The 27,742-nt window shown below is 43.3% G+C and overlaps 1 long non-coding RNA gene and 1 pseudogene across 2 annotated transcripts in view; both read right to left on the minus strand.

Moving 5' to 3' along the window:
- The window catches only part of LOC114211333 (elongation factor 1-alpha 1 pseudogene), a 46,251-nt pseudogene extending 27,988 nt beyond the window's left edge, over nucleotides 1-18,263 (minus strand). The window contains exons 1-5 of the transcript XR_015766702.1: nucleotides 17,924-18,263; nucleotides 17,557-17,682; nucleotides 16,139-16,307; nucleotides 11,355-11,537; nucleotides 8,355-10,384 (exon numbers count right to left, since the gene is read on the minus strand). The product of XR_015766702.1 is annotated as an elongation factor 1-alpha 1 pseudogene (transcript). The remainder of the gene's footprint in view (nucleotides 1-8,354; nucleotides 10,385-11,354; nucleotides 11,538-16,138; nucleotides 16,308-17,556; nucleotides 17,683-17,923) is intronic.
- Nucleotides 18,264-22,050: 3,787 nt separating this feature from the next.
- LOC148162698 (uncharacterized) overlaps nucleotides 22,051-27,742 on the minus strand; it is a 56,863-nt gene continuing 51,171 nt past the window's right edge. The window contains exon 3 of the long non-coding RNA XR_015766618.1: nucleotides 22,051-22,194. This is a non-coding gene — a long non-coding RNA (uncharacterized LOC148162698). The remainder of the gene's footprint in view (nucleotides 22,195-27,742) is intronic.

Here is a 27,742-nt window from a genome sequence, read left to right on the forward strand (position 1 = left end):
CCTTACCTCATACTTCAGTGAGAAAAGGGAGGTTTATGTACTCTCTTCTTTCCATGTCCTGCATTGGTGCCTACAAACTTACCCTCTTCAGCACCTGCTTCACCCCCTTTGTTCCAGCTTCCAAACAAGGCAGTCCCTTTCCATCAATCTTGTTCTACCTTTGTTGTCCACATGCATTAAAAAGTTTTTTAAATTGTGGCAAAATACACATGACATAAAATTTACCATCTTAAACATTTTAAGTGGTACAGCTGAGTAGTGTTAAGTACATTCACATTATTGCACAATCCATCCCCAGAACCCTTTTCATCTTGCTAAACTGAAACTCTACACTCATTAAAGGATAACTCCCCATTTCCTGAAAGAACAGCCAAACTTAACTTTCCTGATCTCTTACCTCTTCTTCACCCACTACAGCCAAGATTCCCTCGTCTACTCTCCTGTTCTCTGCATCTGCTGGCAGACTGTTTCTCCGTAACATTTCACTCTGCTCCCCGCTGATAATGCCCTCCTGACTTCACTCCTGTGGGCTGAGTGTTCCTGCTGGTTTCCATGCTAAATGTTGCTACATGTTCCATTGCTAAACATTGTCTAGATGTCGCTATTTTCTGGGTTCTGTCTGCCCTTGGCTTTGATCCCATTCTACAGGCATCTCCATCTCCCGCAACCTCAGTCACCCACCCCCATGACTTCAAGTTGAAGTTTCCCATGCCTGTATAAATCTCCAACCGAGGCGTCTTGCCTGAGCTTTAGGCTCAGCAAGATTTATTTAATGCCTACACCGTGCTGGACACTGTGATGGTCTTAAGGTTTCAGAGATGGTCAAGAGAGAGCCGGACAAGCCAGGTCGCTGCAAAAGAAAGTCTGCGTATCGTAATTTTTACTTCTAATCATATTCTAAAGCCATTTGTTCTTCTCTTGGTTTCTAGGATTCCACAGTATCTTTTTAAATCCATATTCATAACTGCTCAGCATCCCGAGCTGGATCTTGGGCACCCTCCTTTACCCCAGGGACACTGTCTCCCTTCCACCCAGCCTTGGGGCTGTAGCCACACTGTATGGGGGTGACTCTAGCTACAGCTCTGACCTCTCCTTGGAGCTCCAGACATGAACACCCTTTGGCCAACCTGTCACCTCCACTGAGCAATAGCTCAGATTTCACACGGTCCAATGGAAACTCCCATTTTCTCCTCTCAGATCTGCTTTTTCAGTGAACACTGCCACCATCCACCCAGTGCACATGCTACACATTCAGCTGTGTTCTTTGATTCCACTTTGTCTCTCGTTCCCCATATTTAACCCACCTCCCATCCTTCTCACCTCCCCACACAAACGTACCCCAATTCCATCTGCTTCTTTTCGTCTCCACTGGCAATACCCTAGTCCACCCGAATGTCTCCCACAAGGACTACTCTAATCGCTCTCTGACTGTTCTCGGCTTTGTTCCTGTCCACCTTCCACAAAACAGCCAGGGATCACCTAAAAATGTACACCTGGACATATCACTTGCCTCCCTAAAACCAGGCAGTGATTTATATCGGTGGCTTCCTATGGCCTTTAAAATAAAATTCAGGGGCGCCTGGGTGGCTCAGTCGTTAAGCGTCTGCCTTCGGCTCAGGTCATGGTCCCAGGGTCCTGGGATCGAGCCCCGCATCGGACACCGTGCTCCGCGGGGAGCCTGCTTCTCCCTCCCCCACTCCCCCTGCTTGTGTTCCCTCTCTCGCTGTGTCTCTCTCTGTCAAATAAATAAATAAAATCTTTAAAATAAAATTCAAACACACTTGTCCCATGTCTGGGTCACACGGCCTTCGAATTCTATCTGGGTTGACCTTGTCAGCCTCATCTCCCAGCTCTCTCCTTGCTGCTATTCCCTAGGCACAGCGGCCTACTTTCCATTTCTTGCGCTGGCTAAGCTTTTCTGTCTTAAGGATTTTGTATCCCCTGTATCCTTTGCCTGGAAGGTCCTTCCTCCAATTACAGAGTCACCATTTCCCTTGTCATTCAGATTGTGCTCGGAGAGGACTTTCATAGCCATGCAATTTAAAATAGCCATTGGATGCTCTCTCTCACATCAGCCTGTTTTCATATTTGCACAGCGCTTGACAATATCTTCCATTTTTCTTGTTTATCTGTTCACTTCTCTGGTTATTTTCTATGTGTCTCTGCTAGAATGCTCTGTGAGAGCAGACACCTTGTCTCTTTGGTTCATTGCTGTATTCTTAGAGCTTAGGACAGTATCTGGCAATTAAAAGATGCTTTAGAAATGTTTGAATAAATGAATACAATGTTTCTAGGGCCCAAATTTTCTAATTCAATCTCTGAACAACTGCCAGAGTGAACTCTCTAAAATATTTATCTCACCAAGCTACTCCTTCCTTAAAACACTCCAGAGGCTATACATTACCAAGAGAATATAATCCAAATTGCTTAGCACAGCCCAAAGACCCTCTGTGACCCAGTCTCTGTGTCTCTCCTATTTCATTTTTCACTGGATCCTCCTAGCATCCTACAAGATCCCTAATGACTAGCATGTCCAAGATGCCATGCTGTTTCATGCCCGTGGGTCTTTGATCCATGTCTTCATCGTGTTTGGACCACCCTTTCTCCCCCTTACTCTTCCCACTCCAAGCCCCTTATTTACTCAGTTTTTAAGATGCAGCTCAAATCAGAAAGCTGTTCTGATCCCCCGTCATCCCAAACTCCAACCTTATCTCCATGAATTACACTTGCTTCCATGAGAGCTGCTATAACTCATTACCGCTCCTATTTGCTTTCGTGTCTCTCTCCTCACTTGAACTATAAACTCCACGAAGGCAGGCACAGTGTTATATATATATATCATATCATATGGTGTTATCTATCATCTTATTCCCAGATGTGACTGGTGGCTGGCCCTCACACAAATGTTGGCTGAATGACTCACTGAATAGTATAGATCAATTCATTTTGTCATAAAAATGCAAGGAACTTGAGCATGCCTGACATCATTTGCATTGGGGTTGATAGATGCTGCTCTTTATACTGTGTTTACTGTGGCTTGGGACCCACTGCATAACTCAGATTAATGTAGATTAATGTTTCCAAAAGCTTAAGAAAAATGTGCCCTGGGAGAACATAGTCAATTTATCACCTAAAACCAATTCTTTGATCTTCACAGGGGAAATGAATGGGCCTGACAAGAATCTGGAATACTTAAGGAAAAATTGATTAAAGAAGACTTCATGAATGATTAATTATAAAATTTAATATCTGTGGGAGAGAGTTTTACTGACATTTAAATAAATGCCAACAAAACAAGCTGCAATGAAGATTTGCTAAAGCAAATCAAGCCTCATCAAGGTATTCATTCCGAATCACACTGATACAAATATAGTATGTGCAACTCTGAAATAAATGCTCATGTTAGCTGTGATTCATTGATTGAAACTTTGCAGTTGGAATGCTTTTGCTTTTACCATGATAATTGCATGTCCTGCATGCTTCATTTCCCTGGGCTCCCAGTTTTTCAGTTCTACTGCTTTCTGGTTTCCAGTTATGTCTGCTTTTGCTGACACCTTTTCAGAAAGTCTATGGTGACCTTTGGATGAACATATCCAATGGCCCCAGCTTACTTGAGTCTTTGGAGTACGTAATTCATCAATTCAGTGAATATGTATTTACCATCTGCTCTGTGTTAGCGTTAGACACTGCTTTGGTGAAAAAAGAAAAGCAAAAACTAAGCCAAACCAGAAACAATAACAACAACAAAACAACAGACTTGTTTCCTGACTTCAAATATCTCATTATTTGGTTGGAAAATAGACATTAAATAAACATTTAATTACACTGTGATGAGTGCTATCAAAGAAGAGCACATGATGTTCTGAGAAACACGGAACCCAGTGTACATTGGGAATCAAGGCAGCCTCTCTGAGGAGGAGACCTTACAAGGGGAGAAAGGAGAAGAAAATCCAAAGGGAGAGAGAAAAATGATGATTTAGAAGGTATGTCTGATTGGACAATGCATGAAGATCATGGGCCCTGTTTGGCAGGTCACTCCCCCCAGGCAGCAGATGAAGAGAACCGTCAGATACCACAAAGACACCGAACACTCATGGTGATAAACATGGATCAAAGAGAAAGCATCTGTGGAGCCATATTTTATGGAAGATACGAGAGGGACTAGCTTGCAATACTGTCTTCATTTTGAGGTGGCTCCGAAGAAAAGAATAGAGAGAGAACCAAATTATGTGGGCATACAGATAAGGAACATAAACTTCACTATGTAGATGCTCCAGCAGAAGAAAGAGAAAGAAGTTGCCTCCCCGTCAAGGCACCAATTCTGCCACATTCCACCCAGCACATCAGAGAGTATGTGGGAAGTTGGTTTTCTCTCTGACGTAGAACAGATATTCCCTTCATCCTTGATGGTCTATAAACTCAGGGTGCATCCATGCCCTCAGCAATGGGAAAGATGAAATCATTGGCTGAGAAGTGTTTTATGTGTCTAGGACGGCGAACAATAAGCATATAAGAGAAACCGATAGTTTTCGCAGAAATGAAACTTCCTTTGTGTGGTTAGCACATGTGATTAAAACAAGAACTGCAGAGCGTGCTCATCACCCTGTTTGGGCTTTTCTGGATCTGAGGCACTTTCATTCCTTATACAGAAATAGGGAAAAGGACTTTTTCTTTCTCCCTCTTTAAAGATTAAAAAATAAATTCTTAAAGAGAGTAGTTCTCAACCTTGTCTACACATCAAAATTACCTGGGGCACTCCGAAAACTCTAGGTGCCTTGGGACCACTGCAGAGGCTCCTTCTTCAGTGGGGCTGGGTTGCGTTTTCGAATCAGTAGTTTCAAAGTCTTTCCAAATGATTCTGATGTGTTGCCAAGTTTGAGAACCACTTTAGTTAACTCACCTCTGGTCTCCTTTTTCCTTTTATTTATTTCAGAGAGAGCGAGACAGAGACAGAGAGACAGAGAGAGAAAGAGAGAGAGAGAAAGAGAGAAAGAGAACATAGGGGGAGACACAGAGGGAAAGAGAGAGAGAGAATCTCAAGCAGACTCCCCACTAAGCATGGAGCCCATGAGGGGCTCATCCCAGGACCCTGAGATCATGACCTGAACTGAAATCAAGAGTTGGCCGATCAACCAACTGAACCACCCAGGCGCCCCTCTTTTTTCCTTTTAAAGTAATCCCTCTTCAGGCGCCTGGGTGGCTCAGTCAGTTGGGTGTCTGCCTTCGGCTCAGGTCATGGTCCCAGGGTCCTGGAATCGAGTCCCAGGGTCCTGGGATCGAGCCCCATGTCGGGCTCCCTGCTCAGGGAGCCTGTTTCCCCCTCTCCCTCTGTGCTCTCCCTGCTTGTGCTCTCTCTCTGTCAAATAAATAAAATCTTTAAAAAAATAAAATAAAATAATCTCTTTTCTGAAAATTAAATGAACAATGAAAAAAATAATTCTGTGATCATATTTCTTAAAATAAAAGGAGGTGCATCCACTAGAACATCTGTGACCTTCTTGCGCTGCCCTCATCCGCAAGTGTGTTGTTGGTGGTGGTGAGCGGCTGGACAGCAGGCCCCAACAGGCAGCCTGGCTTTGGCTGAAGGACTCAGCGGGGTGTCCCAGATAGTCTCACTTGCTACCACTTCCACATGACTCCACGTGTCTACAACACAGCCCCGGATCTAAGTCTTCTCTCCGTTTGACAGACCACATGTTCCGACGAGGCTTTCTGAAAATATGACCCTGGAACCATGTTCACCTCCCCCACCGGCCATGACGGCTCTGTTTCCTCTAGCAGATGTCAATAAAGACACACAACACTTCCTCTGAAACCCTTGGCGCCAGAAGTGTTTTGGAATTCAGAACATCTCAGACTTTGGAAAGGCATGTTCTACATTCCATATTTTAGGGGCCCTTCCTTGGTAAGGTTGGAGGAACACCTGTAACCAAGCATTCTAATGTTTGCACAGGAAACACCTGATACCTCCCAGGAGGAGATGGGCTGAAGAAAGACCATGAGGAGCCTCGCATCTGTGCAGGTCAGGCTTTGCCACTAAATGGCATTGCTAGAAACTTTATGAATAAAACCTTTTTGAGTCCTGAGCTCTTTGGATTGGAGGCTGCAGATAAAGGAATGGAAGACTGGGCGGGGGGGGGGCGGGTAGCAGCACTATTTAAAACTTGGGCACAACTGATCTTGCCCTGACTTGACTATTTTTCTCATTGCTCGTAGCAGAGACATACTCACATGAAGGTATATGGATTTCCACTGTCAGTTGCATTCTGAGTGTTAACATTTTCCATTTGGTCAGAATTGGAAACCCCAGAGAACCCTAGATTTTTGGGGGTGGGCGGGGAGTCAAGCAAAAATAGATGAAACAAGAAGACAGTTAGCTGTTACCATTGAGCCCTGGTGACAGAAGCTCAGAACTGAACTAGCTGACTGAAACCTCGGGGCCACATTTTGCCTGTGGTCATCCTAGTAACTGTCCCTTCTTCGCCACCAGGTACCTTTCCACCTTGGGTGGTAAGTCAGATCATTTTCCTGGTTGTACTGGCCAAATTTCTGCCGTATTGGCCTTCTTCCTATCTGTCAGGACACGAGGCCAGGGGTTCCCGGGGGAAGGTTGAGCAGGTTGTAGAGACTGAACTGTTACACGTCGTGTGTGTGGTCTCTGTTCTCACAAGGTGGCGAGGCCCGAGAGAACTTTGAGTTATGTGCTTTTATTTCCTATTATATTGGCTACTCTTTGAGAGATTTTTTTCCTGTGTATTCCTCAGAACATGTGGTAGCGTTGGTGGGTGGTTAAAAAAAATCCTATGTTTTCTTAATAGTTGATAGTAGAATTTCTTTTGGGAATAAATGGTGTTCAATAAAGAAAGCTCCTTGGAGCACTGGAGTATGGAAAAATAGGTCTACAGTAGGATTCAGAAGTCTGGGCAGAACAAATGGAGGGTAGAATTACTTTGTGTTTAAAAAATAGTTGGTGGTAGTGGGAGGGAGGGAACAGAAAGGAGAGAGATCGTCGGAGCAACACGGGAAATCAGCCAAAAGACTTCATAGAACAGGATGACTATTGCTCAATTCTAATTGCTTCCCGGTCAGCAAGTCAACCCTATCCATTTCTTAATTTCTCTGAACTTTCTGCAAAACCTGCTTTGCAAAGTCTTTGTGTGAAAATTTGTTGTCTGTAAAACTAAGGAAGGTACCTCAAGAACCCAGGTGGCAAAAAAGAAAAAGCTGCAAAAGATGCCAAGTGGAGAAGAAAAAGTCAGCAGAATCGAGAGGTGGTCATGAGAACACAGGCCCCCGAGGGATATACGGAAATCTTGGAGAGGGCACCCTGCTCTCAACACGAAGTCTGTTGGAGACCACAAGCAGTCTTGCCTAGATTTTAAGAGACAGGATGACTTTGGGATGTCATCTAGATTAAGCAGTAAATGTTGGACAAAGGTTACAGAGAACACTAAACAATGATCCATGCTAGACTGACTTCACAGAATGCTACAGTCACGTGCATGATGGAGAGAGTCCTAGAAAGGGAATTTGAAGTTCTGGGTTTGAATTCTCTCTCTCTCTCTCTCTCTCTTTTTTTTTTTCAACTTCCAGTAGCTTTCCCCACCTAGAATCTAGATACAATGAACCCTAGCAGGATAGTCTTCAATATGATTTAACTTTCCCACTTTGGGAGCTTTTTTGAAAATTTATTTATTTTTAATTTTTTCCCACTTTGGGTTCTTTAGACTACTTCAGTATTTGTAGATGTGAGAATTTATGTTCCAATAAGTGGGAAGCTAAAATTTGAGATTATACCAACCTATGTACTCCATATTGTTGTAGCTACATACAATTTTATATGCCACATGTGGACTTTAGTACTGTAGAATTTGGCCTTCCTATAACAAGCTTATCTGTAAACAAAGATAATCTTTGCTTCTCTCTCCTAACCTATGAAGTGTTGCCACCACAGACCTTTTCACCATGTCCTTAAAAAACAGATGATTCTTCCTTTCAGACAATGGGGAAAAAAACCCAACAATTTCCACCCCCCCAAAAAAAAGTTAATCCAGAATTATCAAATTTTGAAGTTTCAGAAGATGGAAAAACAGAAATAGATTATGGACAAGCCTTATCTAAGGCTTCTTCCTAAATAGGACTATAGGGATTTATAGTGTTGACCAAAAGAAGATATAGTTTTCTCATTAAACTTTGCTTCCATGGGACTCAAAATTCTGTGACAGATTTTTGATGAAGTTGTTTCCATGAAAAGTACTGATTTTAAAAACTAATAAGTTAAAACTGCCACAAACACACACACACACATACACACACACACACACCCCAAATGGTCCACAAAACATTTTCCTTACCTTCTGATGGTTTTACAAGGCACTATCATGAACCACTCTTTTATTATTAAACTTAAATGGTCAGTTCTGGGATGTTCTTCCATGACTAATTACCACTGAGGTGGCAGTATCAGGGATAATACCCATTTAGCCTTCTGAACTTCAGTCTTGGTGACCTTGCCAGCTCCAGCTGCCTTCTTGTCCACTGCTTTGATGACACCCACAGCAACCATCCGTGTTATGTCACGAATAGCAAAATGACTCAGAGGATAGTCAGAGAAACTCGCAACATGCATGGGCTTGCCAGGAACCATATCAACAATGGCAGCAACACCAGATTTCAAGAACTTGGGGCCATCTTCCAGCTTCTTCCCAGAATGACAATTAATCTTCTCTTTCAGCTCAACAAGCCTGCAAGCAACAGGAGCTCGTGGGACAATCCAGCAAGGTGCATAACCAGCACTGATTTGGCCTGGACAATTCGAGATGATCACCTGAGCTGTGAAGACAGCTGCTTCCAATGGTGGGTCATTTTTGCTTTCACCAGCTGCAGTGCCATGACAAATCTTGGACAGACATGTTCTTGACATTAAGGCCCACATTGTCTCCAGGAAGAGCTTCATTCAAAGAGCATTTCAACAGAGTTTACTTTAGTTGTAATGTTGATTAGAACAGAGGGGGCCATCAGGCGTGGTTTGAGAACACCAGACTCTACAGGGACAGTACCAATAGCATGAATTTGTAGATGTCCTGGAGGGGCAGATAGATGCAAGGGCTTGTCAGTTGGACAAGCTGGTGGCAGGATGCAATCTAGAACTTCAAGAAGTATGGCTTCACTGGCATTGCCATCTTTATGGGTGGCTTTCCAGCCCTTGAATCAAAGGATGTCTGCACTTGGCTCCGGCATGTGGTGGCCATTCCATACAGAAATGGACCCAAATGCTACTGTGTCGGGGTTGTAGCCAATTTCTTAATGCAGGTGCTGACTTCCTTCATGATTTCCTTGTCCCTCTTCTGGCTGGAGGGTGGCTCTGTGGGATCTACTTTGTTACCACCAACAATGAGTCGTTTCACACCCAGTGTATAAGCCAGAAGGGCATGCTCCCAGGTCTGCCCATTCTTGGAGATGTCTGTTTCAGCAACACCAGCAGCAACAATCAAGAAGCACAGTCGGTGGGAGATATGCCTGTAATCATGTTTTTGGTAAAGTCTATGTCCCAGTGCATCAGTGATGGTTGCGTACTACTTGCTGGTCTGGAATTTCTACAGGGATATATCAATGGTGATAACCATGTTCATGTTCAGCTTTCAGTGTATCCAAGACCCAGGCATACTGAAAGGAGCCCTTTCCCACCTCAGCAGCTTCCGGCTCAAATTTTTCTGTGGTTCTGTTGTCAATCCCAGCACATTTGTAGATCAGGTGGTGGCAGACTTGCCCTAATCCGTGTGTCCAGGGACAATGATATTAATATGAATCTTCTCCTTCCCCATTTTGGCTTAGATTTAAGGGTGGTTTTCGTGATATCTGTGTCCTAGTGGCAAATCCATTGTGAAAAAGTGGGTTTGAATTCTGTGGCATTAAATAATCATGGAACTTTGGGAAGACACTCATTACTCTGAGCCGTAGGTTTCTTATCCGTCAGGAGAGAAAAGAAATGAATTATTGGTTCTGTAATCTGTAAAATGGCTCCGACGGTAAATGGGATGCCCTAGGAAGGAGTGCAGAGTTTGGAATCAGATATCCGCATAAGATGTACCTGGGTTTGCACCTTGCCTCTGCCACTCACTGGGTGTGTGATATTCAGTTAGCTACTTATGTTCCTAAGTCTCAGTTTCTGCATCGATGGAACAGTCTTAACACCACCTATGCCTCAGATGACTTTGAGAGGATTAAATATTTTAGTCTAGGTAGAGATGTTTGATAAATATTAGACACATCTCTTTCAGATTTAAGTTATATTTCTTTGTGTAATTCTCTTCTCCGTAATCCTGCAAGAAAGACATTTCTGCTTCTGTCTTATAGAGCAGTTGAGCTTCACACCAACTCACCTCTGTTGAGCAGAAAAATAAATAACATGAAGTAACATTAATTCAAGTTTTTATTTTATCAATTATTTGAAAATTTAACAGCAATATTCAAATCCATATACTGCTATGGTTACTGACTCTAATGTACTCAGTATTAACCAAGAAAGCTCTATTTAGGGAATGGTATCCAGAGAGGGGGTATATTTTGCCTACAGATTGTTTCATTATTATATAGTTTCTACATCTACTAGAGAGATAATGCTTTTTCAACATCAATTTTAAATATCAAGTCAGTTTATTTTAATAATCCTGGAAAATACAGCAGTGGTGGACATCTTGCTCCCATTTTGTTTTTGTACCGTGGAGTGATTGGAAGTTGTAGCTGTCGGCAACTTCGTTCCTGTCCCCACGAAGCCAGGGGCAGCTCCAGTTAGATTTATAGTAAAAGGCGGCCCACAAAGAGAGAAGGTATGAAGTCCTCAATTCTCCTATGAAAATGGGAAGTTCTATTCTTTGTCTGGATAATCTTCCAACATTTCTCACTAAATAGCCAGCCATCATCAGGACACCTTGGGTAGAATATCATCTCATTAAGGACTGATTCTCCAGTCTCACTGGAGAACACCAAGGGTGAAGGGACGGGTCTTTCTGCCCCCTTTCTGTTCCTATTTCTTGGGTCCTTGGGCCTTCAGATTTAGTGAGGTTTGACCATAACCCCGGTCCATATCAATTCAATGTCCTGAAGACTTTATTCAACTCTGTGTAATCTGTATTTCTCAGTCTACCCCATTCATGCTGATCCGGGGATCATCTGCTCACATGGTTGTTATAGTTTTCACAGGGCCTGGGTATCTCAGAGGGGGGCATGAGAAGAGAGCTGAGGCTAGAACAAAGGTAGCACGACTATTTAAGGAAAGAAGAAAAGGGCTGACAGTGAGGACCAAGAGACAGAGGTCAGGGAGGTGAGCGGAGAACCGACGAGAGTGGTGTTACCTTGGCGGCGGGGACGAAAGACGCTCCTGGTTCTCAGGAGGTCTCAGGGGATTGACACGCACGCATCGGTTGTGACGCCAATCAGCACTGATGTGTGAGTTTTGTCCAGCAGTCCTCAGCTGTAGGAGGATGACACTCTCACCTTGGGGTAAAGCCGAGGAAGAGGAAGATGTGCTGAATGGTCTAAGGATGAGGAAGATATTAATGCAAGAATAAGGAGGAGGGGAAAGAAGCTGTTGAAGAAGTAGATTCATGTGTTGATTAAGTTTTAGATGAGGTGGGGTGCACGGGTGGCTCGGTCTGTTAAGCGTCGGACTCTTGATTTTGGCTCAGGTCATGATCTCAGGGTGGTGAGATCCAGCCCCATGGTGGGCTCCATGCTGAGCATGGAGCCTGCGTAAGAGTCTCTCTCTCTTTCCTGGCTTCTGCCCCACAACTCCCACCCCCACTTATGCACGTGTGCCCTTTCTCTTTCTCTCAAAAAAAATTTTTTTTAGGTGAGGTGATACTGTGATATGAAGTAGGCAGCCAGAATCTTGGTTAACATAACTGGGACTCAAAAGTCGCATAGTTGGAACGAATGGTCAAATCTAGCAGAGTGCAAAGTCTAACAGAAATATACACGCGTTCCTCTACTTCTCCAAGGAATCAGCAGAGGGCTGAGTGAAACAGAGACAAGGACCGCTCCGCCCTCTCTTCCCCCTAAAGGGACAATAAGTCTTTAGATAACATTTTTCCTTTTTTAAAAGTGGATTTTGAAAGAGCAATAAACTAAATCAACACTTTTCTCTCTGGACATAGGAACCACGTGAAGGTCAATTGGCAGTCTTCCGCGTGAAAAATTACCTTTCAGATTTTGTAGCTGACTTCAAATTCACTGATATAATATTATGAATAATATAGATAACATTCTATTTATTATGTAGTTATAGATGTTTTATATATACAGTAGAGAGACGAGTCTTGGTCCACAGACTCAGTTAATCCAGAAAAACAATTTTTGTAACTCAACTGAACTCTATGCTCAATCCTCCTACTGTCAGGCTAAGAGTAACAAGCTCAGGTAATTTTTGGTTTCACCCTCTTTCTGGGGGGCAGAGACAAAGGCCCTAGAGCGATTTACATGTGCCTTGGCCAGTAAATTGGGGGAGCGGGAAGCCTTCTGGGCCTCAGCCACCTGCTCATGTTGGCTTACCCTGCGACAGCATTTGGCCTGCATCACGGCCCTTTAGGATGGGGGCCTCGCACGGATGTGTGGCTGCGTCACTTAAGGGCAGGGAAACTTTAAGTGATGGACCACTATGCTGAGACTCCGTAAGAAGCCATTTCCTAGTCAGGGTATTGCTGCTTCCCCAGGGCACTGCCTAGAAAGAAGGGCACGTGGCTCCGGGACCCGTCACTCTCTCTGCTCTCATTGCCTCCTCCCTCAGCCCACAGAATAGCCTATTCTAGGCAGGGAGTGGAAGAAATGATGTCCCTTTGACCCCTGCTTCTCCCACACATGTTGTGTTCATGTCATCTCCAAAACTCTAGGTTCCAACCCCCCACCCCCAGATGCAGAGACAAAAAGTGCCCATTGGGTATTTCTGCTTTCTGACCAGCTGCATCCCCTCCCTGAGGCAACGAGCTCAGAGTTGCCCACAGGCTTGAAAAAGGGGAAATGGCTGGAGAAAGATGTGCCAAAGTGACCATATCACCACACTAAATTCTTTATTCTTGCAGCAGCAAAATAAAACAAACAAACAAAAACCCAAACCGGATAGGGTCTTAGATATTTGCATGAAAGCGTCCTTCCAAAAAAGAAGAATCTATAATTCTGCTGCTGTTAGGCGAGGCCAGGAAGGACAGGAGAAGCCGTGGGTAGTGGTTGAAGAAGAGAGCAGCAGGGGGTCAGACCCTGAGAGAAAGGGCTCTAGATGCGAGAGTCCTTGGCAAGAATCTTAAGAAATATTAGTCACCCAAACCAAAAACTTCTCTGACACCTCAATGTGGACTCTGTCTCCTCTCTGGAAACCTCTAGCCATGACAGGGAGGCCCAGCCATTCTTTAATTCCAATTTCTCCTTGGACTGTGGCTTGACAGGACATCTCTCTCCATCCTCGGTGACCCTCAAGGTCCTGCCCTGGGGTCAGAACTGCGATGAAACATGGTGGCCTCGGAAATTTGATGGAAGCCCATTATCGATGAACATTTATTGATGCAGGCTGCTCAGGGCCCCACAATAAGGTCTCACATGTCATAAGCCTCCAGAGGCTTACAGCCACACCGTGGAGATGTGGTGTGTGTATCATCCCAGCACAGGGTGTCCCAAATGCCCTCTGTGCCACTGCCCCAGGAGTTTGGAGAAGGGGAAGAGTGTGAAACAGAACTCGGTTGCTGAGTCAAAAAGGCATATGCACTTGTGACACTTGCATCACAACTGCCTCGTGGAGCCCCATCTAAAAATAGTGCATGCTCCATCTGCAGAAGTTCTGACCTGAGCGGCTATGCCCGAGTTCAAGAAAGATGGTTATTCTTAGACCATTAGAAGCAACGAGAAGAAAGTCTCAACTGCAACAGCATCCACAATTAAGACTAATAATATCCGTCTCTCAGACATGTGCTTTGAAGGTCAAATGGACCATACAGGTGAGACTATGTAGAGGAAAGAATGGCAAGTGCCATTCAGACGTTTACTGGTATTGTTCATTATCATCATATATTCGAGAGGCGTGGCAGGGGCATCTGTACTTGGGTCTGACTACTAAATCCAGAGGGAGGTCCTTCTCTCCAAACTGATCACCCCGGTGTTTAAATCAGATTCTGGAATACCAAGGCCACCATTTCTAAATCGCATTTAAGATGAATGCCCAACCTTTTGAGATTTTACATTTTAGAAATGGATTCAATCAGAGAAGTACTTTGATGTTGTAAATACCTACACATCAGCTCATCTAGTTTTAAATTAATCAAAATATTTAGGCATCTTCACAGAAATTTCTCATATTCATAAAACAAGGCAATGGTTATTTACTTCCTGGTATCATAATACGTTTTGGGGGAAATCTCTATGTGACTTACATAAGAGGAATAAATGCTGGTTTCGTGGAACTCCATTGTTGGAATAATGAATGCCTTAAAAAATACACTGATTCAAAGCCTGCCCAGTTCGCTCCCTCAGGCTGTGGAAAGTGTGCTCTAGTGAATCTTAGAAGGGAAGAAACTTCCCTTGCCCGCTTCCTGTACATTCTTTGGAGCTGGGCTTCTGGCCAGTGCGAGCAGAAAATGACTAAGCTGTTAAAAGGTTAACAGCCAGCATGGTGTTCTCAACCTCTCTCAAAGACACTTAGGAAACTAGTCGCAGGGAACTAGGTAGAAGCCAGAGAACTCCCCAGAGAGTGCACTTGAACATATTATTCCACATGATTTCATATTTAAATTGGCTTGAATTCCCCAGGCACCCAGGGGGTTGTCAGGGGAGGTGAAAAAGCACTGGACCAGGTAGGGGCAGAGCCTGAGGAGGAAGCTGGTCTGGCATTAAACGTGTGCTATAGATATTTCCCTGTGGTGAAAAAGCCCCACAATCATGAACATTTAGACAACCAGGAAAGAGCCATGTTTCTAAAAAATGAGGTTGAACTTCCAAGTGACATATGATCGTCTCTTCCGATACGTTCAGAATCCTGTCTTACATTAGCAAGGATTTCTTGTTCTTGAATCCTTTAGAAATGGCTTTTCAAGCGTCTCCTACTACAGCCAGAAACGTTAACACACACCTACCCTGCCCTCTAGACTAAAAAAGTCCAGGGATTATGAGCAGATGTCTGGGACATTTTGGTTAATTGGAGATGGTGTCGGGGGGCAACCTGTATAACCTTTGGTTGTCTTCACTAGCGTGGCTTGAGAAGATTCAGGGTTGTGTTGGAAAGTGTGGGCAGAGGCAGGGGAATTTGGAAAACATAGAAAATTGTTTATTAGCCTTGTATGTTAGTGACCTTTCAATGGCAAAAGAGAAAAAGAAGTTTGCAAATCGTATGTTTCAAATGACAGAAATACAATAAATAGAACATGCACATATAGATAATAGAGAATAGAATCTGTTTAAAATACCTTGTAGGGCTGAAAATCTTTATCAAGTTTGCTATTTCACTCGGGCATAGACCCTCCCTTGACAAGGGGGGATTAGTCACAGGAGGAGGGAATTGAATTAGGGGGAGGTGGTATAAAATAGGGATAAAATTGAACAGAGACTTGGAAGCGAGGGATTTAGACTCAGCACAGTGCGGTGTGTAGGTCTGACAACAGACCACACAGGTGATGCGCGGTGCGGTGGACAGCTTCGGGCGAACCCAGTACGAGGGTGAGGGTGAAGAGATTCGACAAGAGACAATTTCAGGCAAGCAGCATTCAAAGGTCTAACCAGCACTGCCCTAGAGAAATATGGAATTTCACATTTTCTCGTAGCTATATTTCAAAAAGTAAAAAGAAATAGGTCAAATAAATCCTAATGATATATTTTACTGAACCCGGTCCATCTGAAATACTATCCTAGCAACACACGGCACTAGCTAAACTTAAGTGCTCAGCAGCTGTGTGTGACAACGAACCACCCAGAAGTCAGTCAGGCTTTTGGCACCAGGGAAGTCTGTCAGACCCGAGGAAGACTAGCCTCATAATGACAGATGGAAATGGTTATGTTAGCTGGTAATTCACATACATACCTTAGGAAATTCATTTAAAAATGTCCACCTCCTCTGTAATAAAAGCTATAAAAATTAGAGTATCTGTGAGATACTATTTCTTACCTGTTAAAATTGACAAAGGTTTAAAAAGTTGCAGTTGTTTGTAGGTGGGCTAAAACGCATATGCTGCTACTAGCAATGTCAACTGATGTCAACTGATGTACACTCTTTTGGAGAACAGCTTTACATTTCATGTCCAGACCTTTGAATTTTTTTTTCAACCTCTAAGACTCTACAACAAAAAACAATAAAAACAATCACTTATTGAGTGTTCCTTATATCACAGATGAGATGCCTGGCACTTCATGTATTTTATGTCTTTTAATTCCCACAACAACCTTATGATGGAGCTACTATTATCCAGTTTGAACCCTATAAAAATAAACCAAAGTATGGAAAAAATTTACATATCAATATGTTCTTATAGGGTTGTTAAAAGAAGAAAAAAACAGAAGGCCTTTTACCCATTCCCCCCCTTCCCCAACACCTGAAGCTAAACCTCAATGTCTCAAAATCAAGGAGTGGGTCTGTAAGTGAAACTACTCGAAGGAATTGATATAGTCACCCAAGTATTCTTAAAGAATATGTAATGGCATAGAAAAATACATGTCTCAGTCTGTTATTCCTCAATAAGGCCGCATAACAAACAGGCGCTAAATCTGGGGGCCAGCAACCACCCGCATTTATTTCCCATGCAGATGTCTGCAGGGAAGCTAGGGTGGGGCTCTGCTTTTGGCTTCAGAAAAACTGGCTTTGGTCTCAGGCTCATGTATGAGACACTGTATTCATTTTGGAGCCGAGGGCCGAGGGGGCACCTGCTACCCCGGGGGAAGCTCTTCTCATGGCCCACTCCTGGAGTGGAAGAGAGCAAGAGGGTAAGAGTATAACAGCACATTTTAGCATCTGCTTGCTTCGTGGCTGCTAAATTTTCCTTGGCCAAAGTAAGTCATAGGGCCAAGCCTAAAGTCAAGGGGTGGGGAAGTACCCTATGCCTGCCATGAGAGTGTGACAAGAATGTGTATACATCATTCTACTACGAGGGAATAAGGACTTGGCACCAATCATTCCATCTACCACAGTCTGGTCTCCATCACCGTTATTCACATCCCACATATACTCATTCCCACCCTGACATCCCCCAAATCTCATTCTATGATGCCATCAGGCTAGAAAGATAGCAATGCTGTATTTACGTCAACTCCAGATGTGATTCCTCTTGGTCTGGAGACGTTTCAACCAAAAAGACAAGTTATCTGTCCCCTCCCACACGCAACATATAAAAACGGAACAGGAACCAGATGACCACAATGAACACCCCCATTCTAATAGGGGAAGAGTGAGAAGCCTTTAGCAGTCATGAGTTTATAGCAATCGTGAAGTCCTGGTAGGCAAATGTTGCCAGGTTCCTGTACCCTGGGGGCAGGGAATATTCCTGGATTAGACCCCAATCCTGGTCCCTGGGAATTGCTCTCCAGACCCACCTGACTTCTCCGCAGGCTCTTGCTTCTACTCTTCAGGAGGTCCTTCTTCCCTGGCCATGTCTGACGATGGCACTGGAGCCTATACCCAGTCCAGGGGCTGGGCAGCCTTCTCGGTCTGCTTTCTGCCTAAAGGAAGTTGGGCAAGGGGGAGGAATCCAGAGGTATCTGTGTATCTCAAAGAGTTACAATCACTTTTAATTCTGAGAGAATTTTTCTCAATGCAGTGTAATTTTTCCTCCCTGTAAATCCTAGACTTTCTGGGCTGTGTCTGTTCACTCTCAGTTCTATTTGCAAACCAGCTATGTTTTGCCTGAACCCATCTCTTATATCTTATCGTACCTTTTAAAATTAGCAGTGAGCCACTTACCCTGTCCACACTGTGCCTTGAACTTGCTTGCTCATTGTTCCAACTTTATCTCGTCCATTGTCTGTCAGTTTACCGCAGGTAACAGTTGGAAAAAAATGCGTCACTACTATAGCACATGGATCAACATTTTTCCACGCTCCGGTAACAATTTCCTTGTTGCCTTCTCCCCAGTCCCAAAGCCCATTGCACATATTTTGGGATTTGTTATGGCAGCACCCCATTTCTACTAATACTTTCTGTCTTATTCAGCAGTCGCCACAATAATGCCACGTACCAACCAACCAAAAACTCTCAGAGGCATGCAGCAATAAACATTAGTTTCTCACTCCTGTGGACTGTCTGGGGCCTGGCTCAGCTTGAAGTGGAGCATCTGCTGCCTCAGCTCCTGGCCTTGCGGGGGGGGGGGGGGGGGGTCTGTTCTACTTGTGGTACTTCTCCGGCTGTATGAGCACTTCTCATCATGGACAACCGCATTTCAAGAGAACACATCCAACCACGACAGCACACCCCAAGCCTCTGCTGGCATCATGATGTATTCATCACGTCTTTATTCTGTATTTTCTGTGCTTTGGCAGCTTTGGGTTTTGTTGACTCTGGAGGGACTGCTATTCCAACGAGCTGATTCCTAGAGATAGCAAACAATAGCCTTCAGGGCACCTTTCATATGCAAACCAGTTCAGAGGCCTTAACCCCTACTATCTCCTTTATCAAGCTCTTAGGCCAGTATCCTATTGGCCTAATTGCCCTATGGCCAGCGACCAGACAACTAAGGGACAGTCTTAAGGCCACAGAGCGCATTGAAATTATTCAAACTCGCCAATCCTGCATATTTTCCTTGCTCACTTCTTCCCACAGAAACCACAACAGAGCTCTTGTTCACATTTTCCTATCAGGCCTTTCGCCTCCTGACTGGGCGAGTGCATTCCTGCGTGGCCAGTGGTATGGCATGCCCCCTTCTCTTGAGATCTGTGACTAGAACAAACTTTCTTTCCAATGACGGTTATTTCCTTACCTGTGGGCCTTGCCGTACCTAAATAATAAAACCTATACTGACCACGAATATCCTTTTGATCAACTTAAGTCACTTGGCCAAGCTCAAAGTCAAGGCGTGGGTAAATACTCTCTGTCTCCCAGCTTGGCAAAAGCAATGCATATTTCTATTAGAATGGGGTGAAGGATTGGACACTTTTCACCAGAGTGGCAAAGGTGTGGATGTGTAATTCCATTAGAGGGGAGTGAGGAATTATGACCAATAATTCAATCTGCCTCGCCGTGTATATATATGTATATAAACTTAGATAAAAAATTGAGATATGCAACATGATTTCAGATATATAAAACAGAAACTATACAGAGAAAGAAGTGTTGAAAGAAAAACATTAAAATGTTAATAGGGTCTATCTTTGGGTGCTAGGGCTGTGAATTCTTCCTCTGTTTTCCAAATCGTCTCTCACGAGAATACATTCACTTTAAAATTAAAAATGTACTATATTAACTAGAAGCTTCTAATGGAGTCTTCTAAGTATTAAACTAAAATTGCTTGAATATCTTCTGCTTAAGATCATGAACAGCAGGGGCAAAGGGGGATTGCCATTGATTCTACCTGTACAGAGACACTCCAGAGCAGGGACTCAAGCAGCGTCTGACATGGGCTGTGCTCTTTTTCTTTCCTGTCTAAGGCGCGGTGCGCAGATCCCTAGCAGTGGCATCACCAGGGCACCTGTTAGAAATATGTACGGCCAGGGGCACCTGGGTGGCTCAGTCGTTGGGCGTCTGCCTTCAGCTCAGGTCATGGTCCCAGGGTCCTGGGATCGAGCCCCGCATCGGGCTCCCTGCTCGGCGGGAAGCCTGCTTCTCCCTCTCCCACTTCCCTGCTTGTGTTCCCTCTCTCGCTGTGTCTCTCTCTGTCGAATGAATAAAATCTTTAAAAAAAATAAAAAATAAAAAATAACACACACACACACACACAAGAAATATGTATGGCTAGCCTTTACCCCAGACCTACTGGATCAGATCTGCATTTCAAGAGGGTTCTCCAGATGGTTTGCAAGCACGTGAGACTTTGAGATGCACCAACCTATTTCACACTGTTTGTTACAACCTCATTTAAGGTCAACATATTTTTAATTCATGATTCAAAATGGTTGCTGGAAATTATTATTATAAAATGAAAAACATGCACATAGTGGGATAGAGAGGCTAACAGACTGGCTGGCCCAAGGACCAAGTACCGATAATTTTCACACCATAAAATGAATTATTCAATCTGTAATATTTACTGTTTGCCAGTCTGATGTGGGCCCCTGTTCCGGGCAGAATAGCATCTCCTCCCCACACTGGAACACAGCTGTAATTCTGAGAGGTTGGTAAGATGTTACTAGGTGGCCCACTGGATTTGTTTCCTACAGCTACTGCAATAAATCACCACAAACTTGTGCCTTATTGCAACACAAATTTTCTCTTACAGTTCTGGTGAAAAGTCTGAAGTGGGCCCATCTGGGCTAAAATCAAGGTGTTGGCAGGGCTGTGCTCCCCTGGGGGTCCTGGGGGAGACTCCGTTTCCTTCCTGTTTCCAGCTTCTACAGGCTCCTCGCATTCCTTTGCCTCCTTCATCTTCAAGGCTGGCGGGCCAGTAGAGTTTCTCATACTGGATCGCTCTTAAAAAACTGTTCTTTGGGGGCGCCTGGGTGGCTCAGTCGTGAAGCGTCTGCCTTCGGCTCAGGTCATGATCCCAGGGTCCTGGGATGGAGCCCTGCTTCGTGCTCCCCGCTCCACGGGAAGCCTGCTTCTCCCTCTCCATCTACCTCTCCCCCTGCTTGTGCTCCCTCTCTGTCAAATGAATAAATAAAATATTTAAAAAGTTTTTTTCTTTAAATTCGGGTATAGTTGACATATGATGTTACATTAATTTCAGGCAAGCGACATAGTGATTCAGCTTCTCTCTCTGTTAGGCTGTGCTCCCCACGGTGTGTAGCTACCCCCTGTCACCATACGACACTAGTACGATGTCATCGCCTATATTCTCTATGCTGTGCCTTTTATTCCTATGGCTGACTCATTCCATATCTGGAAGCCGGTATCCTCCACTCCCCTTCACCCCTTTTGCCCATCCCCCAACAGCCCTCCTGCCCTCTGGTAACCATCAGTGTGTTCTCTGCATTTATAGGTCTGGTTCCACTTTTTGTTTGTTTATTCATTTGTTTTTCAAATTCCACACAGAAGTGAAATCATATGGTATTTGTCTTTCTCAGTCTGACTTAATTCACTTTGCATTACATCCTCTAGGTCCAGTCATGTTGTCACAAGTAGCATGATCTCATCCTATTTTATGATCGAGGGACATTCCATTGTGTGTGTATATAGAGAGACAGATCGATCGATCTCCATCTTCTTTATTCATTCATCTACCAATGGCTACTTAACGTTGCTTCTGCTTGGCTACTGTAAATAATACTGCAGTGAACATAGAGGTGCATATATCCTTTCAACTTAATGTTTTTGTTTTCTTTGGGTAAATGCCCAGAAGTGGAATTATTGGATTACATGGTATTTCTGTTTTTAATTTTCAAAAAAGTTTCAGTTATTTTATTTTTTTGAGAGAAAGAGCGTGAGCATGGGGGAGGAGGGGGCGGGGGGCGGGGGAGAGAGTCTCAACACACTCCGCACTGAGCGTGGAGCCCAATGCAGGGCTCAGTCTCACAACCCGGAGATCATGGCCTGAACTGAAGTCAAGAGTCGGCCTGACTGAACCATCCAGGTGCCCCTCTGTTTTTAATTTTTTGAGAACCTGCTTTCCAGTGGCTACACCAATTTACATTCCCACCAACAGAGCACGAGGGTTCATGCTTGTATCACTCTTAAAATGACTCTTTTCTGCCTCCCAATTCCACTTTTTTAAAAAAGGACCTTTTTGATTACATCGGTCCTCCCTACGTCATCCAGGTTAACCTCGGTATTTTGAGCTCAGTAGATTAGCAACCTTAATTGCATCTGCTACCTTAATTCCCTTTGCCGTGTAAATTTCCACGGATTAAGACATGGACATCTTTTCGAGCCTGTTATTCTGCCTACCATACCCATGAAATAGAGGTTTGGTGGTCACGTACATCTGCAAGTAATATTTCCTTCTTGGAGCTCTGTAGCGTCCATCAGCATAGCAAAGGCCAGGAGGACTCTTGAAGTAAGGAAGCCTTCTTAACTCACACATGACATGAAGCCGAGCCAGGGAAATCCAGAGAAATCCAGGGAAAATGAAAGAACTGGTTTCTGCCCTAAAGGAGTTGAAGAAAGCTTTTTACTTTTTAATCATCTATTGCAAATTAATCCTGAATTCATTAGGGCTGAGGGAATGCAGGGCAGAAGAGTGAGTGAGAACATCTGTAGAAATCAGAAGGCCTAATTACCAGGCTTCTATTCCATTATGAGGCCCCCGCCGAGTCCCGTGGTGGTTGTCAGAGGCTGTGCCTATTTCCATTTTTATCAGTGATATATTGTGGCATTATGAATAATTTAAAAAATCTGTCCAGGTCACTTTCTTAATCTCTATAACTCTGTTTCTTATATATAAAATTGCATTAACAGTATCCCTTTCATCCGATATCACTGGGGGTTTTAATTAATGTTAAAATGCTCTTTGGCATCTATATGCAGAAGGAGTCATTAAATTTCAGTGCCAAATATTATGACGGTAGTGAGGACAACTCGCCAATATTTCATTATATGTGCAACGTTTTTCATCATGTACTGCATAAATCGTTGGTGGCTACCTACAGTGTTATCCCTATAGCCAGAACAGCCAGCTTCTTTTATCCTTTAGATATCTTATGTTGAAAACCAAGAAATATGAACTAGAGAAAGCTGTGTCTTGTAAAAAAAAAAAAAAAAATTTCCCAGAAGGCATTTGTTTTATGTAGTGAGCATAATGATGGCCTACAGTAAAAAAGCTTGAAAGGTCTCACTTGTTCCAAGATTATTCATGCAGCAATTATGCTATTGATGACAATCTGTTTTTATGATAATATATTATAAGCTATTCTGAATCCTCTCCACAAAGCATAGTATAATGCTTGCAATCTTCCTCTGGACCTCTCTTACTAAGATACCCATTCACTTCCTTGATTGGAAAAAGCTAAGGAATATAGGCATTTTTAAAAAAGAAGTAAAGAACAAATCACTTGGAATCTACAATGAACTAGAACTTGTCATTTTAAAGTGAAGAATTACAAGAGAGAGGAGTTGCTGGGTTCTCTGACTTAGAGTCCAGATTATCTTATTTATCTTAGTACAAATATGTCCGAGTGAGCCTTGGAATTGTGTATATGGCCCAAAGGGAGGGGTCCTATTTATTTTACAGGTTACCAAGAGCAAAAGGGGTTTCCCAACTCTGACCTTGAATTTGCTTTTGAGTCGCTATAAGTTTTCGAGCAGCTATTCATATGTCAAGTGAGCATTATTACTTAGGTTCTTAAGGTTCTTGTTGTTGTAGGGTATGTAACACATTAATTTCACTTTAGAAATAGTTACTGTGGTTGTTTTACCTGGGTGAGTATACATGAAAAGAAAGCAGAAATACATGTTAAAAGACATACTTCCTGATCTTAAAGAGATTAAACCTTACTCTTGTTTCACTCAAGTTTTGTTACAATTTTAAATTGAAGTTCTATCCACATGGATAGAGTAAAAATACCTCACTGAAACATGTATTTGATGTTGTCATCTGTAGTCCCAGTTTTCAAAATTTACTAGTTTTTATATGAAAGGTGTTTTTAGTCCTCAAGAGCAGGACTGTTTCCCCTTGCTTGTTTTCCCTCTACTTCATTTTGCTTTGAAGATACCATTTGGGTAAACAATTTGAAGGCAGGTAAATAAATGTTTGGCTGAAGCAGCTGAGAACAAACAAGTTGAGTAACATCCTGGTCTTCTGGGTAAGCTGAGTAACAAAAATACTGGATTATGTAAAATAAAACTTAAAAACAGGTGCAGAAGTCAAGCTAGAAGAATATGGATAGAGGAAAGAAAATGAAACCAAGTGTGAGCTCACACTTAAGGCGCACCCGCCTTGTGTAACACACACAAGTGCCCGTTCAGGCTAATCGGCAGACACACTCCGGTGAGGTGGGTCACACACATTTGGCTCCAGACTGTTTAGCAGCCCGTGAAGTGGGGCAAAAGAATCTCTGATGAGGATCTCTTGAAGATAAAGAGAAGGCGGTTACTCAGCTGGCGTCTTGACTATTCCTGACGATGAGGCAAGAGGGGAGAGTCAGAATCTGTCTCCGTCTGTCTGTCTGTCTGTCATTCTGGATGGAAAGAGGGGCTGAGTCTGGACAGCTGAATTCTCTGAAGTTAGGTGCGCCTCTTGATTCTCTGAATTGGGCTGTTCAAAGAACAGAACTTTAAAATCTACTTTGTTATTTTCAGAAAGGAGGAGAGCAGTGTAAGTGACCATCTGAAAACATCAGATGCTACAACACCATTTTATTTTTAGCTCTTTAAGCACGACCCTGGGACTTGAAAATGGAATCCAACGTGTTTTGTCAGAGATGCAACACCCAGTCATGGTCAGCTAGCACAGCAGAAAACGGAAGGTCACCAACAAAGGGAATTCTCAGTGAGAGCAAAGAGCTAAGGGAAGGTCCTCCCATGCTCATTGAGTCCTCTCAATACAATGTGAATGGACCAGATACCCTTCAAAGTCCATTCCAGGACCCCAAGTTTAAGTCAGGTAGTGATTTCTCCTCTGAACCTCCTATGTATAAGCGTGTAATTATTCTTTACCTGTCTCTAGAGAAACCGAATTGCTCACAGCCCCAGTTCCATTGATAGAAGGGGTGGGGAACTGAACAAATCAAGCAAACAACAAATCGACTACGCTTAAATTCTGAGTAATCACCCCCAAAGACTAAGTTCTAAACCAGAAGAAAATAAGATACATTAAGGTGGCAAAATTAAATTTTTTTCTTTCTTTCTTTCTTTCTTTCTTTCTTTCTTTCTTTCTTTCTTTCTTTCTTTCTTTCGAGAGAAAGAAAGAGAGAGCAGGGGGGAGAGGGGCAGAGGGAGAGAGAGAATCTTAAGCAGGCTCCACGCCCAGCATAGAGCCCAATGAGGGGTTGGATCTCACGACCCTGAGATCATGACCTGAGCCGATACCTGGAGTTGGGCCCTTAACTGACTGAGCCACCCAGATCTGTTTATTTCTTACAACTGAATGTGAATCTATAACTATCTCAAAATAAAAAGTTAAATTAAAAAAAGCATAAAGAAAAAAAGCAACAAAGATTCTATTTTCAGTACCAGTGTCCCATACACACTTCCTAGTCCCTAGAACCTGGCACATAAAACGCACTTAATTTTCTTGAATGAATGAATAAGACATGAATTTGAAATAAGGGAATGATTCATAAATTGATATTTATTTAAGATTCATAAGTCTTAAAACGTCCAGGAGAAGTAGAGACTTTTCCTCTTGTATTTTCTACAAACGTTTTAAAGTCTCTTCCCCTCTCTGCCATAATATTGGCTCATTCTTCTAAGTTTGTGGATGGACCCTGGAAGGATTGTTAGAATGTGCTTGAGACCACAAATCGCTCACAGAAGCCAATTGGAAGATTTTCACTTTTCCAAAGAAATTTTATTCAATCTTGTCCTTCCTTACTCTTTGGGGATCCGAGTTTCATGAATTTCTTCCTGCTTTGACATCCTTGGGATCTGGGTCTTAGTTGGCACAGCGCATAGCAGCCCTGTGATCCCAAATGTCAGTATCCAAATGACAGTATTGTGCCCTGGTTCCTACTTTATGTAATCTAGCACCTGCTGAGGTTTGGGGAAATGAGTATTTTTTGGGGGGAAGCGGGGTTATACTTTTGACCTGTTTGCTGATGGAATTACCCGTGAGGACTCTGTCACTTTATCCCTCTCTCTAAGCAGGGAAAGTCTTGGTTGCCAAGGAGACAATCATCCCCTAGGCTACAAAGAGAAACCAGGTCCCTGAGAACTCATCCTGCTGAACGGGGGTGTTTCCATCCGTACAACTCTGAGGCCAGGACAGTCCATTTTGCAAGTCATGAAAGAGATGACTGGATTAATGATCTATTTATGCTTCTGAGGGAATTGCTATAAAACGATATTCGATACAGTCGCCGCGACCAGAACGAGGGGCCTGCTGTCAACTTGTCAGACAGCTGATGCAGCAGCTCCCTCTAGTGGCCAGAGCCTGTGCTACAGAATGAAGCGAAAGGGCCTCTTGTAAATTCCAGAAATTAAAGCTAAAAAAAAAAAAAAAAGTCTTCTTTTTTTTAGATGGGTCCCAAACTAGCAGCATCTGATGTTCATAAATACATCTGTAAGATTTACAAAATAAGCCAGGCTTCATAGGCACCAAGGGGTGACCCTAGGTTATGGTTGGTAAATGGCGAACCAGGTGCAAAACTGTAAGCGATGTCTGTTTACCTTTGAAGCTTCTCCTTCAGCACTGCTTTATCCCCTGTGCTGTAAAACCTCCCAGTTCTCCCCAGTGAGTGCAGCCCATCACAGGCATGTTAAGAATTCAGGGCATTCGCCCTCTTCGAGATCTGTGATCTGGTATCAGGCTCATATTTCTCTGTGAAATTAAGTCAATAGATTCCCTTTCCCAAAGGAAATACATTCTAAGCCCTGTTCTTTAAAAGTAGAATTAAAGGCCATTAAATTTTAAGTATCAGGGAGAGGTTAGCATTGGTTAGGGCAATAAGCCAGCCCAGCTCAGCCCAGCTCAGCTCATGTCTTAGAATCTTTGTCTCTGGGGGCACCTGCGTGGCTCGGTCGTTGACCAGACTCTTGGTTTCGGCTCAGGTCATGATCTCAGAATCATGGGAGATTGTCATTGTATTAGGTACGATGATTGAAGTAGAAACTCTTTTCTACTTTTTTTTTTATGATTTTATTTATTTATTTGACAGAGAGACAGAGAGCACAAGTAGGCAGAGCAGCAGGCAGTGGGAGAGGGAGAAGCAGACTCCCCGCTGAGCAGGGAGTGCGATGCGGGGCTTGATCCCAGGACCCTGGGACCACGACCTGAGCCAAAGGCAGACGCTCACCCAGCTAAGCCACCCAGGTGCCCCTCTTTTCTACTTTTTATATTTTTCAAAAAATTATTAAAATAATTAGACTTTAAAAGTAACAGGCAGGGGCACCTGGGTGGCTCAGTCGGTTAAGCGTCTGCCCTGGGCTCTGGTCATGACCCCAGGGTCCTGGGATTGAGGAGCCCTGCTCAGTGGGGAGCCTGCTTCTCCCTCTCCCTCTGCTGTGCCCCCTGCTTGTGCACATGCACTCTCTCTCTGTCAAATAAATACATTAAAAAAAATCTTTAAAAAAAAGTTACAAGGAAAGATCAGCTTTTAAGAATTAAATGCCTAAGAAAAATGTATGTGCTGTCCTTAATATTTAACTTCAAAGGCTGATAATATAATTAGTTGATTAATATTTTATTACTCATTTAAAGTTTACTTTGGTGTCAAAATCTAGGAAATTGTACATGACTGAAGATTTGGTCTTGCCAAGTGGTAAGACATCTGTAGGTTCTGCTATGAAAGAAACATTTTCTTCTTATTCTCTCTGATATCTACTTTTTAAAGGTACCCTTATATCAGGAAGAAGGTAGACAGGCCTACAGATCAAATTTAAAAGTTCCAACAACCTATCAAGAGTATCTGGCACATGATAGATACTCAATAAGCTCACTTCCCTTATTTCCATTCTCCTTTCTGAATCTAAGAGCCTAGGAACTCCCCTGGGGTTTATTTCCCCAAATTAGATGAAAATATTTTTCTTTCTTCCTCCCTC

Source organism: Eumetopias jubatus, unplaced genomic scaffold (assembly GCF_037043125.1).
Source record: "Eumetopias jubatus isolate StellerSeaLion01/CBP00866 unplaced genomic scaffold, mEumJub1_p1.0 scaffold_13, whole genome shotgun sequence".
In the NCBI taxonomy this organism is placed as follows: domain Eukaryota; kingdom Metazoa; phylum Chordata; class Mammalia; order Carnivora; family Otariidae; genus Eumetopias; species Eumetopias jubatus.